The sequence below is a fragment of the Sorex araneus genome, chromosome 5 (genome assembly GCF_027595985.1).
Source record: "Sorex araneus isolate mSorAra2 chromosome 5, mSorAra2.pri, whole genome shotgun sequence".
In the NCBI taxonomy this organism is placed as follows: Eukaryota; Metazoa; Chordata; class Mammalia; order Eulipotyphla; family Soricidae; genus Sorex; species Sorex araneus.
In genome coordinates this window covers 34,709,313-34,731,874 of record NC_073306.1, presented here as the reverse complement: position 1 = coordinate 34,731,874, position 22,562 = coordinate 34,709,313, and the positions used below count along the sequence as shown (strand labels likewise).

General features: G+C 42.4%; 1 protein-coding gene across 3 annotated transcripts in view; it reads right to left on the bottom strand.

Annotated features, from left to right (window-relative positions):
* Positions 1 to 22,319, bottom strand: part of FOXJ3 (forkhead box J3) — a 121,426-nt gene extending 99,107 nt beyond the window's left edge. For 2 of the 3 annotated variants that reach the window (XM_055139302.1, XM_055139304.1), the window contains exon 1: positions 22,142 to 22,319. The gene's annotated coding sequence lies outside the window, so the exon portion shown is untranslated. Of the gene's footprint in view, positions 1 to 21,180; positions 21,476 to 22,141 lie in introns of those variants that run through there. The other variant, XM_055139303.1, reaches the window with a different exon arrangement.
* Positions 22,320 to 22,562: the final 243 nt, after the last annotated feature.

Genomic DNA, 22,562 nt, shown 5'->3' with positions numbered 1-22,562 from the left:
GAGGAACAGATTACAAAACTAGAAAAGATGAAGAATATGCTGGAACAATAATAATCACACTATACCAATTTTCATGTTTTATTCTTTTGTTTTGGGATCACACAGCCAGCGGTGCTCAAGGTTTACTCCAGGCTCTGTGTTCAGGGATCACTCCTGGAGCATTTGGAAGACCATATGGAATGCAGGAATCAACCCAGGTCAGCTGCACACAGGCTTCAGCCGCCTGTTTTATTCATTGTTCTTGGCTTTGTCTCACTTGTCTATTTTTTCTCTTCTAGAATCAAACTCAATGAAGATAGAAATTTACCTGTTTCAGTTTGTTACATCCTCAAACCTAGTATATAATCAGTAATCATGTTCGCTCAATAAATGAATAAACGAGATTTCTTAAGAGTTAAAAAAAAAGAGCAAAACAAGAACTATACTGAATGAAATATCTTTTTTACATAGTTTGTATTCATCACTTTTCTCAAGTCTCCAGCTAAGTGAATTTAGGGCTAACCTGCAATTAAAAGGAGTAAATTACATACCCAGAATACATTTTTTAAATCTTACATCTTAAAAGTACAATCTAATTTTAAAATGGGCAAAGATTCAGGTTTAGCTCATGAACAGAACTTTTGACTGGAAAAGAAAAAGGCAAGAGAGAGTGTGTGTGAAGGGGAGGGGGCAAGGGTCTAAAGATTTAAACAGACATCTCTATTTTAAAAAGTATACAATTGGGGCTGGAGCAATAACACAGCAGTGGGTAGGGCATTTGCCTTGCACGCGGTCAATCCGGGTTTGATTCCCAGCATCCAATATGGTCCCCTGAGCACCGCCAGGAGTAATTCCTGAGTGCAAAGCCAGGTAACCCCTGTGCATCGCCAGGTGTGACCCAAAAAGCAAAAAAATAAAATAGAATAAAATAAGTATACAATGTCCAAAATGTCCATAAAAAAATTATCATTAGCAATTTGGGAATTACAAATCAAATCATTTCATACCCTCTAGGATAGTTATAATCTAAAGGACAAATAATAGTAAGTACTATGAAGATGTAAAGAATAATATGTTGCTAATCATATATAATTCTAATCATTTATACTGCTAATGAAATGATATATTGCTAATGGAAAAGTAAAAGAGTACAGCCACCTTCAAAAGCAGTTTGGCAATTTGTCAAATTACTCTGAGGTAAGTACTCATTCAATTCATAGGGTCATACCCAAGAAATAAAAACATACATGTACAGAAAAGCAGGTAAAGGAATGTTTGGAGCAGCATTGAGTCACAATGGCAATAAAAGTGGAAATAATGCAAATATCCATCCACTGACAAATGAGTAAGTTGTATCTAAAGATCAGAACATAATGTGACAATGAAGAGGGATGATACATACATATTAAGGTCAGGGAGATAAGAAGGTTACAGCGCATACTTTGCATGCAGCCAAAACCAGCACAAATCCTGGAATCTCTTGGTTCTCCTCCCCACACCCAAAATCCCAAGGAGTAATCCTGAAGGTCCCTGAGCACTATGTGGAGGCCAGGGAATTCCTGGCATCACAGAGCCCAAGCATCACCACACTGTCAGGCCCCCACATTTAAGTGCCAGCCCAGTTGGCCAAAAGGAAAAAAAATACACCAAAGAAACCAGTCGCACCAAAAATATAGGACCCACACTACAATTAAACTTAAAAGATGTAAATGTCAGGGCTAGAGAGATAGTACAGTGGGTAAGGCGCTTGTCTTGCACGTGGCGAACCCAGAGTTCGATCTCTGGGATCTCATATGGACCCCAGCCCCACCAGGAGTGCTCCCTTAGCCCTGAGCAGAGCCAAGTGTGGCCAAAATAAACAAACAGTGACTGTCAAGGAGTCAGGCTGGAGGGGATGGAGGAATCTGGAGTAAGAAGATGCAAACATAAGGTGGTGAGATTAGAAGTAGGAACACTGCATACCTAAATGTTGTATAACATTGGTTTATCCTTCCTCCTCCCGCAGGGAGCTTAGGTTTATTGTTACTCCCACAACAGTGCTCTTGAGGCCCACCCAATTCCATCAGGCACTAATAATCTTATATTGTTTTTTTCTTCATGTCACTTGCATGGTTTAGCAATGCCCTTTTTATATAGACACAGGAAGACCGTTCATGCTATACTTTTTAGCATGGGAGTTAACTGATTACTCCTGGGCATTCATATTTACTTGACTTCAGCCTCAGTTGACTTTACTTCTTAAAACCCTCAAAAGGAGGGTCCTGACGAAAGAACTGGATGGACCCAGGGCAAGCCATAAGCTACCCTGGCATCAGAAAGGGCCAAGCTAAGTGCCGTAAGAAGTATAATAAGTTAAGAGCATGGTCATGGTCATGGACAAACTCTGTCATGACCCAAAAAGTAACTGAATAAAGGCCCTGCTGGGGTTAGGAAAGACTAACCTGGTGTAAGGACTACAGTCTGGGATATATAGCAAAATGTCCCCAGGAAGAGCCAACCTTTAAGCTTAATATATCTTACTGTGTTCATACAAAATGACTAGAAATACTATAAAAGTAAATTTACTAAGATTATTTAAATGAATTACTAACTGAGGAAAGGAGAAAGCAATATACCCTAGATAGAATCCCGCCCTTGAATGGATCTCCTGGTAATCTAAAATGCTGAACCTTCAGATGAGATCTTGTCCTTGAGTTAATTTCCTAGAACTTCCCATGGAGGGATGGTTTTACATCTGTCTGCTGTTATGACAACATTCAACCCTCCCCCCATGTGTGCCCCCACCCTTCGTGATTTCTATATAACTACGCTATATGGGGTAAGAGGGGAGAGGGCTATGATGACTATGACTATGGGGACTGAGATGATAGAACTATGATGGACTACAACCAAAACCATGACCACAACTGTTATGTAAGAAAGAGATCGGACTATGCTGGGGAGGAGAGAAATAAACTGATTACCAACAAGTCTGGGGCCCCATTTCTCCGTTCCCTGGTCCTTCATCCATCTGTGGACCGGTTAGGGGAACGGTTCTCACCCTCCAAATGCTCGAGTCCGGCGTGTCCATGCTTTCCCTTGAAACTCACACCTGAAAACCCATTATAAACAATGAAATCTGAGTAGCTACATTTTTTTCAAAGCAGCAAGGGCATAGCGAGAGATAGTACATTGGATAGGGCATCTGCCTTAAACATGGTTCAATCCCTGGCACTCCATGTGGTCTCCCGAGCCCTTCCAGAAGTGATCCCTAGGTGCAAAGCCTGAGGCGCGTCACTGGGTGTGGCTCAACAACCAAAAATAAATAAATAAAAAGATGCATAATCACAAGATTATGATTCCATTTATATCAAATAATAACAGGCAAATTTTTATTAGTCATTAGTTAGGATTTGGGAAAGAGAAGAGGTAAAGGTGAATGGACGCCTACAGGTGTGGAATTTATTTTAGAGGGAGAGAAAACTTTTCTGAAATTAAGCAGTGATGCTTCACAACTGAATATACTGGAAAAAAATTAAGCTTTATACTTTAAATAGGTGAACTGTATGATAAATTATCTCAACACCCATTGGTTTTTGTTTTTTTTTCTTTTTGGGTCACACCCAGAGATGCTCAGGGGTTACTCCTGGCTTCAGGAATTACTCCTGGCGGTGCTTGGGGGACCATATGGGATGCTGGGAATCAAACCCAGGTCGGCCGCGTGCAAGGCGAACACCCTACCCACTGTGCTATGCTCCAGCCCCTTTATTTTGTTTTGTTTTGTTTTGTTTTTTTAACACCCATTGGTTTAAAATAAATAAATCCACAAGGTAGAGAAAAATGTAGGCAGAACCCTCTATGACACTGAAGATAAAGGCATCTCAAAGATGAAACACCACTACCCAAGAAAATGGAAGCAAAAATAAACAAAATGGGACTACATTAAACTAAGAAGCTTCTGCTCCTCAAAAGAAACAGGGACCAAGACACAAAAACAGTCATGGAATGGGAAAAATTATTTACCCAATACCCATCTGATAAGGGGTTAATAACGAAGATATAAAGGCACTGATAGAACTTTACAAGACATCCAACCCTATCAAAAAAAAAGTGGGAAGAAGAAAATGAACAGAAACTTCCTCAAAGAAGAAATTCAAATGGCCAAAAGGCACATGAAAAAATACAACACTAATCATCAGGGAGATGCAAATCAAAACAACAATAAGATATCATCTCACACCACAGACTGGCACACATCACAAAGAACAAGAACAACAAGTGCAGACACTGATGCACAGGGAGGAAGGAACTCTCATTCAATGTTGGTGGGAACGCTGACTGGTCCGGTCCAGCCTTTTGGGAAAACAATATGGATATTCCTCAAAAAGCAAGAAATTGAGCTCCCATTTAACCCAGTAATATCACTTCTGGGAATATACCTGGGGGCCGAAAAATACACAGCAGAAACACCATCTGTACTTCCATATTTGTTGCAGCACTATTCACATTAGTCAGAATCTGGAAACAACCGAGTGCCCGGGAACAGAAAACTGTACTATGGTACATCTACACAATGAAAACTATGCAGCTGTTAGGAAAAACGAAGTCATGAAATTTGCTCGTAAGTGGATGGACATGGAGATTATCATGCTGAATGAAATGAATCAGAAGGAGAGGGCCAGCCACAGAATGGTATATACTTATCATTGATATATAATATATATTAATGAGATGTATATTTTAAAAAATCACAGTATGAGACTAATATCCAATGACAGAAGAAATGGGTCAGGAGGGCTGGTTCACAGTAGGAAGCTAGTCACAACTGTGTGTGTTTCAGTCGGGGGTGGGGGCATTTAGGATAGAGAAGGGACAACTATGACAATCACTGTCACTGTCATCCTGTTGCTCATGGATTTGCTCAAGAGGGCACCAGTAACATCTCCATCGTGAGACTTGTTACTGTTTTTTTTTTTTTTTTTTTTTTTTTTTGCTTTTTGGGTCACACCCAGCGATGCTCAGGGGTTACTCCTGGCTCTGCACTCAGGAATTACTCCTGGCGGTGCTCGGGGGACCATATGGGATGCCAGGGATCGAACCTGGGTCGGCCGCGTGCAAGGCAAACGCCCTACCCGCTGTGCTATCGCTCCGGCCCCTTGTTACTGTTTTTGACATATCGAATACGCCACGGGTAGCTTGCCAAGCTCTGCCATGAGGATGGGATACTCTCGGTAGCTTGACAGGCCCTCCGAAAGGGGCGGAGGAATTGAACCCGGGTCGGTCGCTGCAAGGCAAATGCCCTACCGCTGTGCTATTGCTCCAGCCCAACTATGACAATGAGAGAGAGAGAGAGAGAGAGAGAGAGAGAGAGAGAGAGAGAGCGATGCCTGCCATTGAAGCAGGTTGGGAGGGGGGCGGGGGCAGAAGGGAACTGGGGTCACTGGTGGTAGGAAACATACACAGGTGAAGGGATGGGAGTTGGAACATTGTATATGACTAAAACCCAATCATGAACAACTTTACAACTGCGTATTTCATGGTGATTCAATTTAATTACTACTAATAAAAGGAAAACAAGTAAATTTTAAAAATTAACTGCCACTTCACTCTCCATAGTTTAGGACACGTGTCAATTAAAAAGGTGGTAAATGTGAAGGAATAGAGCTTCTTGGCCAAGTGTCACAGAACTATAACTTCTTCCAAACCCAAATCTGTATTTCCTGAAATTTATGTGAACAGAATACAGATCATTCTCTTCAAACCAAATCATAACCCAAGGAAATAACTCAGATTCTATTTCTAGGTTTGTCATTAACTCACTGGATAATCCTGAAGTCTCAGTCTCTCTACTTTCCTCAATAACAATATTTCTAGCTCCAAAATCAAAACATGGCTTGATAATCAAAAACTTTTTCCTGATTTTTGGAATTCTATGGAAAATCTGACAAAGGGATGTGAAATTAAATTGCACATAATGTTAAAATTACCTTTTCTTAATACACATAAAATATAAAAAAATTTAAAAGAAATATGAAAGATTTTACTTCAAAACACTGCACTATTCCCTTTTAATCTCTTAAAGGTTTTAGAGGGTTTAAAACCTTTTAAAGAGGGAGAAAAAATAAATTTTCAGAGGATTTAAGAATTTTAAGAGTTTATATTCAAGCTCATCTATATTTAGAAAACTAAAAATGCCACCTCTCTGAATTCTGTATCTTTATTTCAGGCATTTGATTCATGTGTTTTGTCTGGCAGAAACCAAACCAAGAATCATGTTATACCCCTGAAAAATAAATTGAGCATATAGGAATGTATTGAGAAAGGAATGGAATACTATCATGCAACTGAAAATATGGGAAATTAGAAAAACAGCACTGCAGGAGCTGTTTAACAAAATTGTCTGTTTGACCTTCAAAACCAAGTTAAAACTACTGTCAAGTCTGTAACAATTATTCCTATCCAATTCCTAGAAATCCTGATGCAAGAATCTTATGAAGTCTAAAGAAACTATTCACTGCAAGTATCATATACGTGATTCTAATGTACAGCTCAATTCGGGAAACTGGTTGAGACAAGAATGACAGATGAGTTTCAAATAACTTGCCAATTATGCACAAGAGGTATTGGCTGCCTGAAGTGCTCCACTAGATAGTTAAGTCCGCCATGGGTACATTGATGGAGTACAATATACAAGCAATTTGTCAGTGATTCAAATGAACACGTCTTAAACTTCTTCCACGATTGTTATCTCTTTTCACTAGAGAAATGCAACACAGATAAGTGTTGCCAGGAATCTCAGATTCATGCCACAGTTGATTCTAAATTACTACTTGGTTACTGTGTTCAGAAACCTTTTAACTGTTTCCAAATTTTTCAGATCTCCACACTCTGTTACTAAACACCTTATAAGGTTGCAACCCATAGGAATTACACCAATAAGCCAGCTTTTTGTAAAGAGGCATTGGGATAGAGACAAGACCCAAATCTGGATTACAGTTGCTTGACATTTTATTTCTTCTAGCCTTTTAAGGGTCTACCCAGCTGTACTGGAGAAGGTAGAGACGAGGTAAACTCCTATGAACTTTGGCCAAAGGGTAAGAACGGATGGTGCTCAGGAATCACCAGGCCTGCTAGGGCACAGGGCTACATTTGGCAGTGGTGCTCTGATTAGCCATGCCGTGCTGGGGATCAAACTCAGGCTCTTGTACATACCAAGCACGGACCCTGCTCTTTGAGCTATCTCCCAGACCCTTGCTTGCTTTCCTTTTTGTTTTTTTAGTTGAATCACCATGAATTAAAAAGTTACAAAGATATTTGTGATTGAGTTTCAGGAGTACACCACCAATCCCTTTACTAATATCCACTACCCCCCCACCAATATCCCAGTTTTCCTCCCACCCCACAGCCTGTCCCTGTAACACGCACATTTCCCCTCCCATAATTGTCCTAACGTTCCTTTCCCTATCTTATTCCCCCATCCCCACTTTGTGCCAAGCTTCCTACTGAAAACCAATTCTCTTGCTCTCTATTTTTATTCTTTGGGGGATCTGATTTTCCCTTAAGAGCTAAATTTCTTTAAATCTCACATAGAAGAGAGATCATTGAGTCTGTTCCTCTCTGACTAATTTCACTCAACATAATACTCTGTGGATCCACCCACATAGCAGCAAATTTCACAATTTCATTTTTTCTTATGGCTGAGTAGTATTTCATTGTTTATGTACCATGGTTTCTTTATTCATTCATCTGTTCATGGATATTTGGATTGTTTCCAGATTTTTGCAACAGTGAATAGTGCTGCAGTTAACACAGGAGCACCAATGTTCCTTTCTGTATTGTGCTTTAGGAACCTTTGGGTATTCCCAGGACTGGAATTGCTGTGAAAGCTCAATTCCCAGTTTTTTGAAGAATGCCCATGTCTTCCAAAAAAGCTGGACCAGTCAACATTCCCAGTAGCAGAGAATGAGAATCCTTTTCCCCACATCCTCACCAATACTGGTTGTTGTTTTTGAGTGCCAGTCTCTCTGGTTTGAAGTGATATTGTTTAGATTTGCATTTCCTTGATGATTAGTGATATAGAGCACTTTTTCATGTCTTTTTTGCCATTTGTATTTCTTTGAGGAAATTTCATTGTCCTCCCCCATTATTTGATAGGGATAGATTTTTTTTTCTTGTACAGTTGTACTAGTGCTTTATATATCCTAGATATTAGCTCCATATCGGAAGCAAAGTTTCTCCCAATCTGTAGGCTGTTTTAGTATTCTGATCATTGTTTTCTTTGAGGTGCAGAAGCTTCTTAATTTAAGCTTCTTAATTTGGTTATCATTGCTCCTACTTGTTTACCTTCACTGGTAGAAATGCAGGATGACTAAAGAAGTTTAGCAGACAGCAAAGATAACCCTTTGTTTCTCAGTATTATACAGGGGAAAAAAAGTGTTTCTGTTTTCAAATGTCAGTGATCTTGTTTGAGAGACTAAAGTTCTACACAATAATATTAATGTGGTTTCGGTTTTTACTTTTGAGGAGGAAGTGCTCAGGAGACCCAGGGGTCTCTCCTGACAAATTTCAACCACCATCATCAGCTGATGGTTCAATGTGAGGATCCCAAGATGTGGTGCTGCTTGGGCCGTAAGGTGCCAGCGACCACCTGGGCCACCTCAGCAGTGCTCGGGGAACTCCAAGACTATAACTAGCAAAGCAGGGGGAGAGGGCAGGAGCAGCATGTAATAGTGATGGAACCAGGTGTGGGTATGTGCAGGGTGTGTACTTAACCCTTGAACTTTCTACTATCCTAAATGAGTTTTTTTTTTCCTACTGTTGTTCATTTGTTCTTCTGTGATTTAAAGAATTTCACTGTTAAGTAATAGTACGAGCCAATGGAAACAAGCCAAAAACTTTATAGCCTGGATTAACTTAAAAAAGGAATCAGCTATGGGTCTCTGATAAGGACATGATTAAAGCAATAAACTAAGGAGATTCCATAGGCAATATTTTCAGGTCCAAGGGGTCAACATGATCCAATGGGAGGCCATCTTTTTGGTATTGTTTCATGCACATTTGTCTCTTCCATTGGATTGCTGGCTCCTAGTAGACCAGGTACATGTCAAATTAATCTTTCTCTCACAATCCCATACACAATATTCCAAAATGTTCTGCTGAACTGTAATAAAGAAAATGCAGATACTTTAAAAGGGCAGTAACAAAGCAGCCCATCAGCCCATACACATGAAGGAATACTGAGAAGTGAAATGACTTTTTTAAAAACTTAGGTTAAATAAGAAACATACAGTTTAGAAGATGTTAGAATACTGACTCAATTAAAAGTGGTAATAAAATAATTATGAACTAGATATTAGCTGACACCTGGAAAATGCTGTCAATTTTAATAGGACGATGATACAAAGTTACACTAGAAATGGTCTATAGACCCAGAAGAGGAATGCAGAGGCTGACAGCAACCTGCCTTGCAAGCTTATGGCCACAAGGTCAAATCTTTAGTGTCCCACAAGTTAAGCACAATCCAGATAGCTCATCCATTCGAGCCTGGCAGCTCTGCAAGCAATTTCCAGCCACTTCACAACAAGATTTGTAAAATCTTTTGTGGTGACAAAAAGGATGTGATTCCCTGCTAACATTTAAAAAATTAAACTAAAAGGGTATACCATGGCCAGAAAGTATAATACTCATGTGTGGGCACTGCAGTGATCCTTGGCAAACACTGCAACCATAACCTATGTGACTCAAAAGTGCAAGCCCTGGCAAGCAAGTGCAAGCACTGCAACTAAAAAGAGTTCAGATACCAGGAGAGCACTGCAGCCAAGGGTGAAGTGACATCCCCAGCAAGCACCCAAGCAAAAAACATGTGTACGTAAGCCTCAACCACTACAACAAGCACTTCGGAGATGGATCAAGTGCTGGGGTACATGTTCTGCATGCAAGAGCCCCATGTTCAATTCTGAGTACTCCTTGGCTGCATGATTCCCCCCCCCCAATACTGCAGTGAGTAACCCCTAATGAATACTGCACCTAGAGTAGTACCCTAAGCATTGCCAGGTATAAAGCCCTACACACATCAAAACATGATGATGATGATGATGATAACAACAACAAAGAGGGGCAAAGGATAAATTTAAGGATTCAAGTACTGTAGCATTGTCACCCCGTTGTTCATCAATTTGCTCGAGGGAGCACCAATAACGTCTCACTGCAAGACTTGTTACTGTTTCTGGCATATCGAATACGCCACAGGGAGCTTGCCAGGCTCTGCCGTGCAGGCAGAATACTCTCAGTAGCTTGCCAGGCTCTCCGAGAGGGATGAAAGAATCAAACCCAGGTCGGCCGTGTGCAAGGCAAACATCCTACCCACTGTGCTATCACTCCAGGCTGAAAGGGTAATGGGTATAAATAAGAATTGGTATTTTATCAATTTTTTAGTATTCACCACTAGAGGTAGACTAGGCGTTATTTGATAAATTTCAGCATTATGTAATTAGTTCCTTTTTTTTCAGTATCAGATTTCAGTAAGCTGAAGAATGACTAGGAGTTCTAAGAAAACAGACTCAATCAGAAGAAAATGGGCATTCATTTATTAGCTCTACAAATAGGAAATCTCTATGAATCTACTCAAAGAACTTCTTGTAAATTAATATGAGAACTGAACATGAGCCAAGAGAGTGACTCAGCTGCTAAAAAGAAACAAAATACAATCTGAAGTTTCATTAGAATAGTATCCAGATCAAGGAGGGCAGTAGTTCCACACTCTTTCCTGATTAATTCACAACTGGAGTATTGTGTTCCATCTGAGAACCACATTTTCAGAACACTTACACATTAGAATGCTTATAGGGAGGGAAGCTAGACTAATGAGGAGCTTATAAACAAAGTATGGCAAACATCAAGTATCAAACATCAAGTATGGCAGAAGTGAAGAAACCCGGTGTGTTTAGCTTGGAGAAGAAAATATTTCTCAGCCATCTACCTAACCTCTAACATAAAGGCAAAGAATAATATTTTCCAGAGGATTTCAAACATTGACAGGCATTCTATGTTTAAGATAAGCATTTTTTTTTCCCATGAGAAGAGATCCACCAAGGGATTTAATATCTTAAGGTGCTTTGTGACTCTTGAAGCTGGGGAAGTCTGTATCGGCCAAATGTAGCCATATATTCAATCATTCCCTATTTCCTGTTCCCCAATTATATACCAAATACCCCTCCACATGGTAAAGATATAACCATTTTTAATATCCGAGAGAGTAATTTATAAGATGACTAACCTGGGCCATTAGTTATTCCTCACCTCCTATCCAGGTCTGGATTACTGTCAGTAAAAATGACTGTCCCATCACTAACGTTTGCTTTCAACGTTCTCTCTTCCATGGCGTATTCTTAATCACTAATAAGCAAACTTTCTCTTCCAAACAAACTTATGACTGTCAGTTTTCTTACAGACTATGTGTCCTAATTACCTTGGAAGCGCACAGAATACCATAGAAAGTACTATATATGTATGGGTGCTCAAGAACTGTTGGAAGAATAATCTTTCAGCTGTTCAAAGTTAAAAAGAAACTACATCTCTGACGTAAAGACAATCTAGAAAGATGAGATGAATATGGAATCAAATTTTGTCTCAAATTAGAGCTAGCAGGTAACTACATACAACTACTAGTGACCACAAGTGTTCTAGAAAAATAGTACTACCATTATGTACCAGGTGTTTTAGTAGGGGTACCTCAATCTGGCATGAATAAAGGATTAACTATTAAGATTCTATATCTCACATTTATAGAAACTACTATATCTCACATTTGACAAGAGGAAACTTGTCATTTATAGAAACCATTAAAATTTTTACTTAAACATGAAATATACTTCCATTTACTAGTATAACAAGTATATAATAATGCCTATTATGTGTTATGTTCAGTGCTACATATAGCAGATAAGGAAACTTGGGCTGAAAATAGCTCAACAGGTTAAGTGTATGCCTTGCAGGAGGTAAGTTCAAGTTTGGTTCTCACTACCACAAGATTGCCCTAGCAGATCCAGGAGTAAAGCACCACTGGGTGTGGTCCAAAACCCAAAGGGAAAAAAACCAAAAAATCTCCATCCTAATTAATGCAAGATCTCTTAACTATCAAATTAGCTATCAAAGCTAATCTATTATGAATCAAATGCTAAGTCATCAACTTCAGCTAAGAAATACTCTTTTGGGCAGGGGATGTGGCACAGGGGTGGGGTATTTACTTTTCCTCTGGGTTGGATTCCCAGAACTGTCTAATTCCCCAAACCTCTGGGAGCAACCCCAAATACCACCAACTATGGGCCCAAAACTAGAGAAAAATAATCCTTACGTGAGAAAATTCTTTGATAGTTCAGACTGCATTCTCCCATCTTTTTTTCTGTGAGGGTTTAATTTTCTTCTAAACTATTATTCTTCCTACCCATGATATAAAGTAGAATAGATTCACATTAGGGAAGTAACCCTAACAACCTCAATAGATGATTTCTAGTATCTATATAAATGTGTACTTTCATTAAATAAAACCAAATCTCTTATTTAGTAATCCTTAAGAACATCCTGGTTCTGCTCTTCCTACCCTCAAGAACTCCTCTAAAAAAATTAAGACTCAAAAATATATCTAATGACTAAAAATGAACAGATTTAACAAGGGAAGAAGTAACTCCAACAATTTCATTTCCCTTAATCTGATTAGAAATTCTACTCCAAGTAGTTCAGGTCCTTTGTGATTCATAATCTTTCATTTCTACCTCAAAAAGGCAAAGTATTTCTTCATAAAAACTTCATTAGCTTCCTATTAGAGAGTACAAAAGTAGAGGGCTACAGATATAGTAAGTACAGGGTTGTTAAGGTGCAAGCCATACACGCAGCCAACCCAGATTCCTCCCCCAACATATGTTTCCCTAAGCATCCCTGGGTGCGACCATGGAGGCTCCAAATACATCAGAGTGGCCCACCACAGAATCAATGCAATATGTGGGCCCTCACACACTAAACTGCCGACCAGTTGGCTGAGAATCACCAGAAGTCGTGACTACTGCCTGCAATCTCCTACGCACTGCTTGGGAGGCCCCCCAAAAAGTAAAAAGCATAAGATTAGATATAGGATCTAAGATCCTGTCTCTGCTCCACTAATAACTTAATAACTCTAAGCCAGTCAGCTTATATCTAATTTATTTTTCTTAGTGAAGAGGATTACTACTTATCCTACAGACTGGTTAAAGTTCAGATACAAGGATATCTTGGAATAAATAATCAGCCAATTCTTCTCTGGAAACATAATCATCCCCATATGATTTGAAGATAATGAGAAAAAAGTTAATGCAAGTGGGTTTTGTGTATATCCAAATTCATGCCAAAATCCTATGCCCCAAAAAACGCTGGTGGGTTGGGAGAAGAGCTTAGGTCATTAGGTAGAGCTTCATGACTGGGATTTGTATTTTAGAAAAGAAACTCCAGGGGCTGGAGCAATAGACAGCGGGTAGGGCGCTTAACTTGCACGCGGCCGACCTGGGTTCGATTCCCAGCATTCCATATGGTCCCCTGAGCACCGCCAAGAGTGATTCCTGAATGCAGAGCCAGGAGTAATACCTGTTCATCGCCGGGTGTGACCCAAAGCAAAAAAAAAAAAAAAAAAACTCCAGAGCCAGGGATGTGCTCAGTGATAGAGCACTTATCTAACAAGGGTGAGGCCCTGAGTTCAATTCCCAGCACTTCAGACTTCCCTGAGCACTGCTGAAAGTAACACACTTCCTGCCCCTCCTGTAGTATCAAGCCTGAAGTAGCTACTTAGCAATTCTTGGGTGTGACCTAACAAGAAAAAGAGAGTGAAAAATAATCTTCAGAATAATCTTTCACCACTTTCATCGTGTGAGGACAAAGAGGAAAAAGCTATGAACCAGGAAGCAAATTCTCACCAGGAAAGAACCATGGTGCTTTGATCTTAATTATAAACTACCAGTTCCGTGCTACTTATCGAAGCAGCACAGATTACATCAATCAACTTGCCATTTTCTGTAGCTTCTTCTCTTAAACTACCAAGGGTTTTCTCTATTCCCAAACTGTTAGCAATCACCTAAGAGCAAAGGACATTCATTCTCTAAGACTATGTTCTAACAACAGTTCCTCATACTACATTTATAAGTTTAAGTTCATTAAAAATTACTTCACTCGGGACTGGAGTGAGAGCACAGCGGGTAGTGCGTTTGCCTTACACGCAGCTGACCTGAGTTCGATTCCCAGAATCCCATATGGTCCCCTGAGCACCGCCAGGAATGATTCCTGAGTGCAGAGCCAGGAGTAACCCCTAAGCATCACCGGGTGTGACCCAAAAAGAAAAAAAAAAAAACTTCACTCACTGATGGAAAATAAGTCAGAAAGGGAAGTTCATGCAGATCTGATGAGACATGATCAAATTCTTAGAGCAACAGGGTGGTTTTATACTGATTAGAAACCAGGATTACTAATGGAGTCAAAGACAGACTTCCTTTGGGATGGTGGGGGGATGTGGCCTCCCAACAGGTGCTCAGGAGACTCAGGGTTCATCTCTGTGATTCTCAGCTAACTTTGCTGATACGTTTTAAAATGGGCCTGAGAATGCAATGGTGCTGAGTCCTTCAGTGCCAGGGATTATCTGGGTTAGCCTGATCTGACAGTGCTCAGGATCCTCCAAAACTATATCAACAATGATAAGGGGACCATGTGGTTCCAGAGATCAAACAAGGTTGGCCACAGGCAAGGCATGGGCCCTAGTCTTTGTACTATGTAGCCAAAAGTAAAAGTTTTTATTGAATAATAACCAAATAATTCTGTAGCGTATTCCTATTTCTCCTATATTTTACTACAGTACTAAAGCTTGACGGGCTGGGGCAATAGCACAATGGGTAGAGCGTTTGCCTAGCATGTGGTCGACCCATGTTCGATTCCCCCACCCCTCTCGGAGAGCCCGGCAAGCTACCGAGAGTATCCCAACCGCATGGCAGAGCCTGGCAAGCTACCCATAGCATATTCGATACACCAAAAAACAGTAACAAGTCTCACAATAGAGACATCATTGGTGCCCGCTCAAGCAAATCGATGAACAACGGGATGGCAGTGACAGTGACAGATTAAAGTTTGACACCATGCATGAGTCTTGTTTTCATTTCAGATATTTTGTCCCAGTTCTCATAAAAGTATTAATTTTGAAAGATGCCACTTTCTCAGGTTATCAGCTGATACATCAAGTAAAATAGCAGGCAAGGTACCTAACTATAAAATGTTACTTAAAATACATATAATGCTATTATTATAGTTATAAATACAACATCTGGTTCCATATTAAAAAAATCTATTTCCATATCCCAACAGATGGCCCACAGTAATAATGCTTTGCTGATCTGGTTATAACAAATTATATTAAATATGAACTCCTGTATAACAGATGCCCTTTCCAATTTGAGTATAAGTCAATCTCCTTAACCAAAACACTGTGCTTTTGGTTCTTATTTAAGATTTGTTCACTAAAATCTAGTTATGCCAATTAAGATGGTCAAATTTTTTAACAATTGTTATAAAATGCCACTCTGTTGCTTTCTGAGTTTGGTGGGCAGAGAAAGTAAAAAGTACGTCTATATAGGACTTAAAGGCTACCTGTTCAAAACAGAAAACAAAAATTCACAGGTAAAGGAAGGCTCAAAAGTGAGTTTTAGTTGTGTCAAGACCAACGCTTCTAAAGAGTGTGAAAAACTAAGTGACAGAAAAAGCACACAGGGAAATGCATTGAAAACAAAGCAATTTCTGAGTTCACAGATTCAAAAGCTTTTTAATATTTTAAAACTTAATATTTGTTAGGGGCCAGAGAGATGGTATAGGGGTTTGCCTTCCACACAGATGAACCCAGTTCAATCCGTAACACACGGTCCCCAAGTACTTCCAGGAGTGACTACCAAGCACAGACTGGGAGTAATACCACGAGATGTGCCCGCTCTCTGCTGTGAAAAAATTAATTTTTTAGGAATACATTTTAGGGGCCAGAGTGATAGTACAAAAGGTAGGGCACTTGCCTTGCATAGGGCCAACCCAGGTCTCAATCCATGGTAGCTCATATGTTCCCCTAAACACCACCAGGAGTGATCCCTGACCACAAAGCCCTGAAGACCGTTAGAGGTGATCTAAAAATATGTTATTTTTCACTTTGTGTGAGAGGTTGGAGAGAGTAGAGGGGCTAAGGTACTCTAAGGTATCGCTCCAGCCCTGGGAAGGGTTTTTAAAATAAGAAATCTTGGACTGGAACAATAGCACGGCAGGTAGGGCATTTGACTTGCACGCGGCCGACCCGAGTTTGATTTCCAGCATCCCATATGGTCCCCTGAGCACTGCCAGGAGTGATTCCTGAGTGTAGAGCCAGGAGTAACCCCTGTGCATCACCAGGTGTGACCCAAAAAGCAAAAACATAAAATAAAATAAGAAATCCAAAATTTCAAATTAAGAATAAAAGCTTACAAAGCTATACAATGGAATTATTATTCAGCTAAATACTGAGATAACTGTGGAGTATAAAATAACGTGAGACATCACCCAAGGACGGTAGACACAAGGGCCAGGAAGATTGCTCCATAGTTTGAAGCCTGCCTCATGAGCAGGAGGAGAGGCAGCTGGACTAGAGAAGGGATCACTAAGAAAATGATGTTTGGAACGATCAGTCAGTATGGGAAATGAGTGCTGAAAGTACAGAAAGGACCAAAAGTGATGGCCTCTCGGTATCTGTGTTGCAAACCATAATGCACAAAAGTAGAGAGTGAGTATGTGGGAAATTGTCTGCCATGGAGGCAAGGGGAGGGTGGGAAAAGGGAGGTAAACTGGGGAGATTGGTGGTAGGGAATGTGCACTGATGGAGAGATGGGTGTTTGAACATTGTATGATTGTAACTCAAACATGGAAGCTTACAATTGTATCTCACGGTGATTCAATAAAATTTTTAAAAATAAATTTTTTTTAAAATACTGAGATAACTCAGAAACATGCTAAACAGACAAAAAGACCATGTGTGGATGAGTCCATTTATATAAAATGTCCAGAATAGGCAAATCTGTAGAGATGACAAGTACAAAAGAAAATATGGAAGGATTAGTGACTACTGCTAATGGTACTATTTCTTTTGAGCTCTAAAATAAAATGTAAGGGAAGATGTGAAATAATTAATGATAGTGTAGTAACTAGTGACAACTGTAGAACTTGGTGAACATACTAAAAACCACTTAACTATATACTTTAAAGAGGTCAACCCAGGGCAGGAGCATAGTACAGTGGGTAGGGCACTTGTCTTGCATGCTGCTGACACAGGTTCAATCCTTGGCATTTCATATGGTCTCCAGGTCCCACCAGAGTGATCCCAGAGCACAGAACCAGAAACTATGCCCTAAACACCACTGGGTATGGCCCAAACACACACACACACACACACACACACAAAAAAAAAAAAAAAAAAGAGGCCACTTGTATAGAATACAATTGTATCTATCTTCAAACTAAGTTTGAAATAACTATTAAAGTATAAAAAAAATGGCTTGAGAAATTTCTTTTCAAGAAATTTTCTAATACTGAAGCAGTTCTGACATGTGTGGACAAGAATGAGACTGGAGGAAGTATCAAAAGAAACACCACCACCCTAAACCAGAATGTGTCTACATGTCTACAAATCCCATGGAAAAAAAAAAAAATGAATCTAACTTCTATTCCTATCCTTCCTCTCAAATTTTTAAGATTACAAATCATATCTTGGTCTTACGTCGGTCTTATTTTTTTTAAAATCACTACTCTGGGCTTCATTAAACAGAGTCATACTACCCTTCCTGTCCCTAAATTCTGTGGCATTCATATTCTTCCTGGTTCTTTTTGGAATGCTTTATGTATTAGCATATATCCAGCATCATCCAAAATATCAAACCCTAAAGCTCATTCACAATACATTAACATTCCAACTCTTGCATGTTTTTTACTATCACCAACAGCCTTGGTACATAACCAATCTTCATCCATCTCATCATCCTACATTACTGTATTACACTGGTCCAGCGTTTCCTTGTTTTTTACTATCACCAACAGCCTTGGTACATAACCAATCTTCATCCATCTTATCATCCTACATTACTGTATTACACTGGTCCAGTGTTTCCCAAAGTGGACAATATTGCTTCAGGGATGGGGAGTTTAGGGGGGCCACAGCAGTCTCTGATGCAAATGGAGAGTGTTTTCTGTGTGTTCAATTAAGCAATGCAGGCTTTGGGGGCAGGGGCAACTACAGGAGTATTTTTTTTTTAAGGAGCAGTAGGCCAAGTAAGTTTGGGACCCGCTGGTCTAGTCATTATCTTTGCTAAGATTGGGTAGCACAATATGGCTTAACCAAAATACTTTAGGGGGATGGCAGGGATCCATATCCAGTAGTTCTTGGGTGGTGACTTCCAGTGGCACTCAAGAGACCATGCGGTTCCAAGTATTGAACCAGGGTCCAGTTCATGTAAGGTAAGCACCTTAACACCTGCACTTATCTCTCCAACCATAACTATGTAATTGGGGGTGGAGGGGGTGGGACCGAGCACACTCAGCTGTGCTCAGGACATTACATGTGGTGCTGGGAAACAAAATCTGGGTAGGCTATGGGCAAGACAAGCACTTTATCCACTGTACTCCCTCTAGCCCCAACCACATAATTCTTATTGCCATTTCTATATGACTCTATACAGATAACATTTCTATGTATACCACAGTGATGTTCTGTTTTAATTTTTTTCTGAATACATGTTTTTCTAACGGTTTTGCTTTGATTAATACTAAACAAGTCTGCATTTCCAGAGTCAAACGAGAGAAGGCCATCAACAGAGGCAGAATAGCAGCAATTAAAAACTATACCATCTAGGAAACTCATAACAAATCTTAGCTCATTTCCCTTCATAGTGACACTTTTCTAATTGATTATTTTCGGTCTTCTACCTAGAATTTTAAGTTTTGATCTTTTCTCACATAATGTTTTATTTGTTCTTTATTCACATACGTATTTCCTCATATAGTCTATACTCTTGGGGGAGGGAGGGGATATCGGTGCACAGGGATCATTTCTGGCAGTGCTCAAGGAACCATATGTGGTGCCCAGGGTTAGCAACATACAAGGTAAGCACCTATGCACTACAGTAAGTCTCTGGTCCTATTCTAGACACTCTTAAAACAGAGTAATTTAACAATTAAATGTACAAGCCAGATTTGGCTGGGTTCAAATCCTGGATCTGCTGCTTTATTCTTTATGAGATTTGAGCCAAATTTCCTAATCTCCTCAATTCAGTTTTTTCATACTTATTTTTAAAAATTATGAGTTAAACACATTTAAATACCTTAGAATGTCAGTATTAAATGAACATTAACTATTATTTTATTCTCATAATCACTAATTTATGTCAGACTTCCATCTTATTCCTTATATTCTAGATAATCTCTCTGCTCTTAGGAGATATTTTATTAAATAATAAAGTTTATTTAATAATTAAATAAATATCTTCTTAACAACCAGGGATGTAGTTCAGTGACAAAGTGTATGCTTTACAACACACACACACACACACACACACACACACATACACAAGACCTTCACAAAACTATTTGTACCGTTCTTTCTCCCGTTTTTTAGAACTCAATATGGTGCCTCATCACATTAAAGACTTTAACAGGTGCCCAATCACCCCTTACCAACTCTAAATTCCTTTAATATTTTTCAGCAATACAGATTTCTGACAGTAAAATGTCCAGGTATATTTTACACATGACCACACCTGTCTTGCTCTCTTCACTCTTTTGGAATACACTTCTTCCCTCTGGAAAAATTCTTACTATTTTCCAAATCTCCCTCCTACCTTTCATTCTGATTGCTTTATTCTTCCATCAGGATTCTGGTGTTACTTGATAATAATAAAAGGCCCATTAAGTGCTATTTCCTCAAAACCTGAGGCAATATGAGACTCTTCATGTATTTTTTCTTTGTGTCTCCTCAGACTAATTCATACACTAAACAGGACTTTGCAGAAGGACATCCAGGCTGACTAACTTGCTAAAAAAAAATCTCAGAATGTATCAGAGTATCTATTTTTCACTGCCCCACCCAAACTTAGCATAATAAAAGCAGATAAACCTGCAAATATTTTCATTTACACAGAATAAGCTAGAAATCATACCACACATAAGGTGGAGAAGACATTCACAAAGAGAATGAACAATGTCAAACACAAACCGAGAAAATGTATGAAAAGGTTGATCGTTTGGTAATCTAAAAGGTGACTGCAAAATATCGTTTATTTCGTCCAAATCAATGAGAAAAAAAAAATCCTAACCCATCGAAAAACAACTGCCTAATAAGAACTAGCGGGATAGCACGGCGGGTAGAGCTTTTGCCCTGCACGCAGCCACCCTGGGTTCGATCTCCAGCATCCCATATGGTTCCTCGAGCCCGCCAGGAGTGATCCCTGAGCAGAGAGCCAAGTGTAAGCCCTGAACACCACTGGGTGTTGCCCCAAAACAAAAATAAATGAAAGTTCCCAGTATTTCCAGCAGCAGCAACCCCATGATGACATTCACTCAATTCCAAGAGACACAAGACAGGAAACAGAGGCGTTACGCGTCCAGACCCGAGAAAGGCTTCTCCCACGGCCACTCTAGCCTGATCCCGTGTAAGAAAGCACCTGTGGTCACGGAACAGCAAAACCCAGCAAGATGGAAACCTTCCCCGAGAAGCTACCAGGCAAGGGGGGAGTTTCAGAAGAGAGAATGCAACCACGACGGCCGGCCGGCCGAGAGAAAGCCGGGAGAGGGGGCGAAAATCCAAAGGCTCCCAGCAATGGGGAGACACCAAGAGGAAACTAGCCGGTGCCGGCCAAGCAAGGGCTCGCGCGCCTGCACGACAGGCAAGCGACAGTTTCGCCGGGAAACTAGACGGGGCGGGAAGCAACGTCAGGAAACAGGGCCAGAAGATGCCCACCCATCTCGTCCGCGGCCAGTCCACGCAACTCCACTCGCGCAGGAATCCAAGCAGGAACAACAGAAACCGGGGTTGCACAATCCAGGGCAGAAATGCCTTCGCCAACCAGACACACACACACACACACACACACACACACACTCACACACACACACACACTCACACACTCACAAAGTCGAACGGGAAAGAGGAAACTACAACACCTCACTGCATCAGCAGCAGCTGGAGCTCACCCCCTCCCCGGCGCCGCGCGCGGTCCAGGAAGGAACGCGAGCGGCTACGCGCGGGGAGGGACGCGGGTCCGGCGGGCAGCTCAGTCCCGCAATGTCCCCCTTGCAGCTCTCGATCTCAAAAAGTTAAAAAAAAAAAAAAAAACCAAAAAACTCTAGCTCCATGCAACTAACACAACAGTCGGCGGCCTCGGCCAGGCAGAACTGCCCCGAAATCCCCTTCCAAACCCAGCCGTGGGCAAGCCGAGGGGGAATGCCGCCCCCCTGAAGCTCCTTCTCTCAACCCACGGCAAAAAAAAAAAAAAAAAAAAATGGAGAGGGAGGGGGGCGGGGAGACACCCTACCACGTGGGCAGGATGCAACACACAGGACAGCAACACGTCCGCAAAGAGCCGCTGCCTCTGCCCGGGTGCCCGCGAAGGACGCGGCGACGGACAGGATGGGCGGGCACGCCGGCCCCCCGCACGCGCTCGCTCACGCCGCGGGGCAGCCCCGGGGCGCCGCGCCCGCCGGGCCGGCTGCCCCCGGGCGGGACGGGAAGGGGCGGCCGCGTGCCGGGGCCCGGCGGGCGACGGAAGAGCCCCAGACGGCCGCGCGCCCCGCGCCCCGCGCCCCCGGGGAGGCGCGCCTGGCTCCCGCGGGCCCGGCCTGGGGGAGGGGCGCGAGCGCGGAGCCGCCGCTGCCCCGCTGAGGGGCAGCAGCAGCTGAGGAGCGTCGCGGGGGAGGGAGCGCCCCGGCCCGCCGCGCCCGCCCGCCCGCCCGCCCGGCCCCGGCGCGCCCCGCCCGCCGCCCGCCGCCCGCGCCGCGGCCCGACCCGGGCGGCGGAGACGCTGTCTCGCGGCGCGGAGCCCCGGCCGCCTCCGTCCCGGGAGATGCCCCGGCCCCGCCTCCCCACCCGCCGCCCCAGCCGGGCGCCCCGCCGGCCGGCGCTCACCTCAGGCTGCGCAGGCCGGGACGGCCCGGCCGAGCCCCCGGCCGCTACGTGCGTCTCCGCCTCCCGGCGAGGGTCCCAGCGGCGCCCGGTGCGAGAGGCTGCGGCCGCGAGCAGCGCCGAGAACGGCGGCGGCGGCGGCGGCGGCAGCAGCAGCGGCGGCGGGAGCAGCCAACATCCGGGGCCGCGCACCCGGAACTACTTCCCGGCCCGCTCCCGCCCCTCCTCCGCCTCCCGTGACGTCGCCTCGGCGTCCGCGGCGTCACGTCGCCCCGCGGTCACGACCGTGGCGGCGGCGGCGGCGGCGGGGCCGGGCGGGATCCCTCCGCGGGGACAAAGTAGTGCCGCGGGACTCCCGGGCTGCGGCCTCGGAGCCGCGCCTGTGAGCGAGCGGCCCGCGGTTCCGGGGGACTCGGGGGTCTCT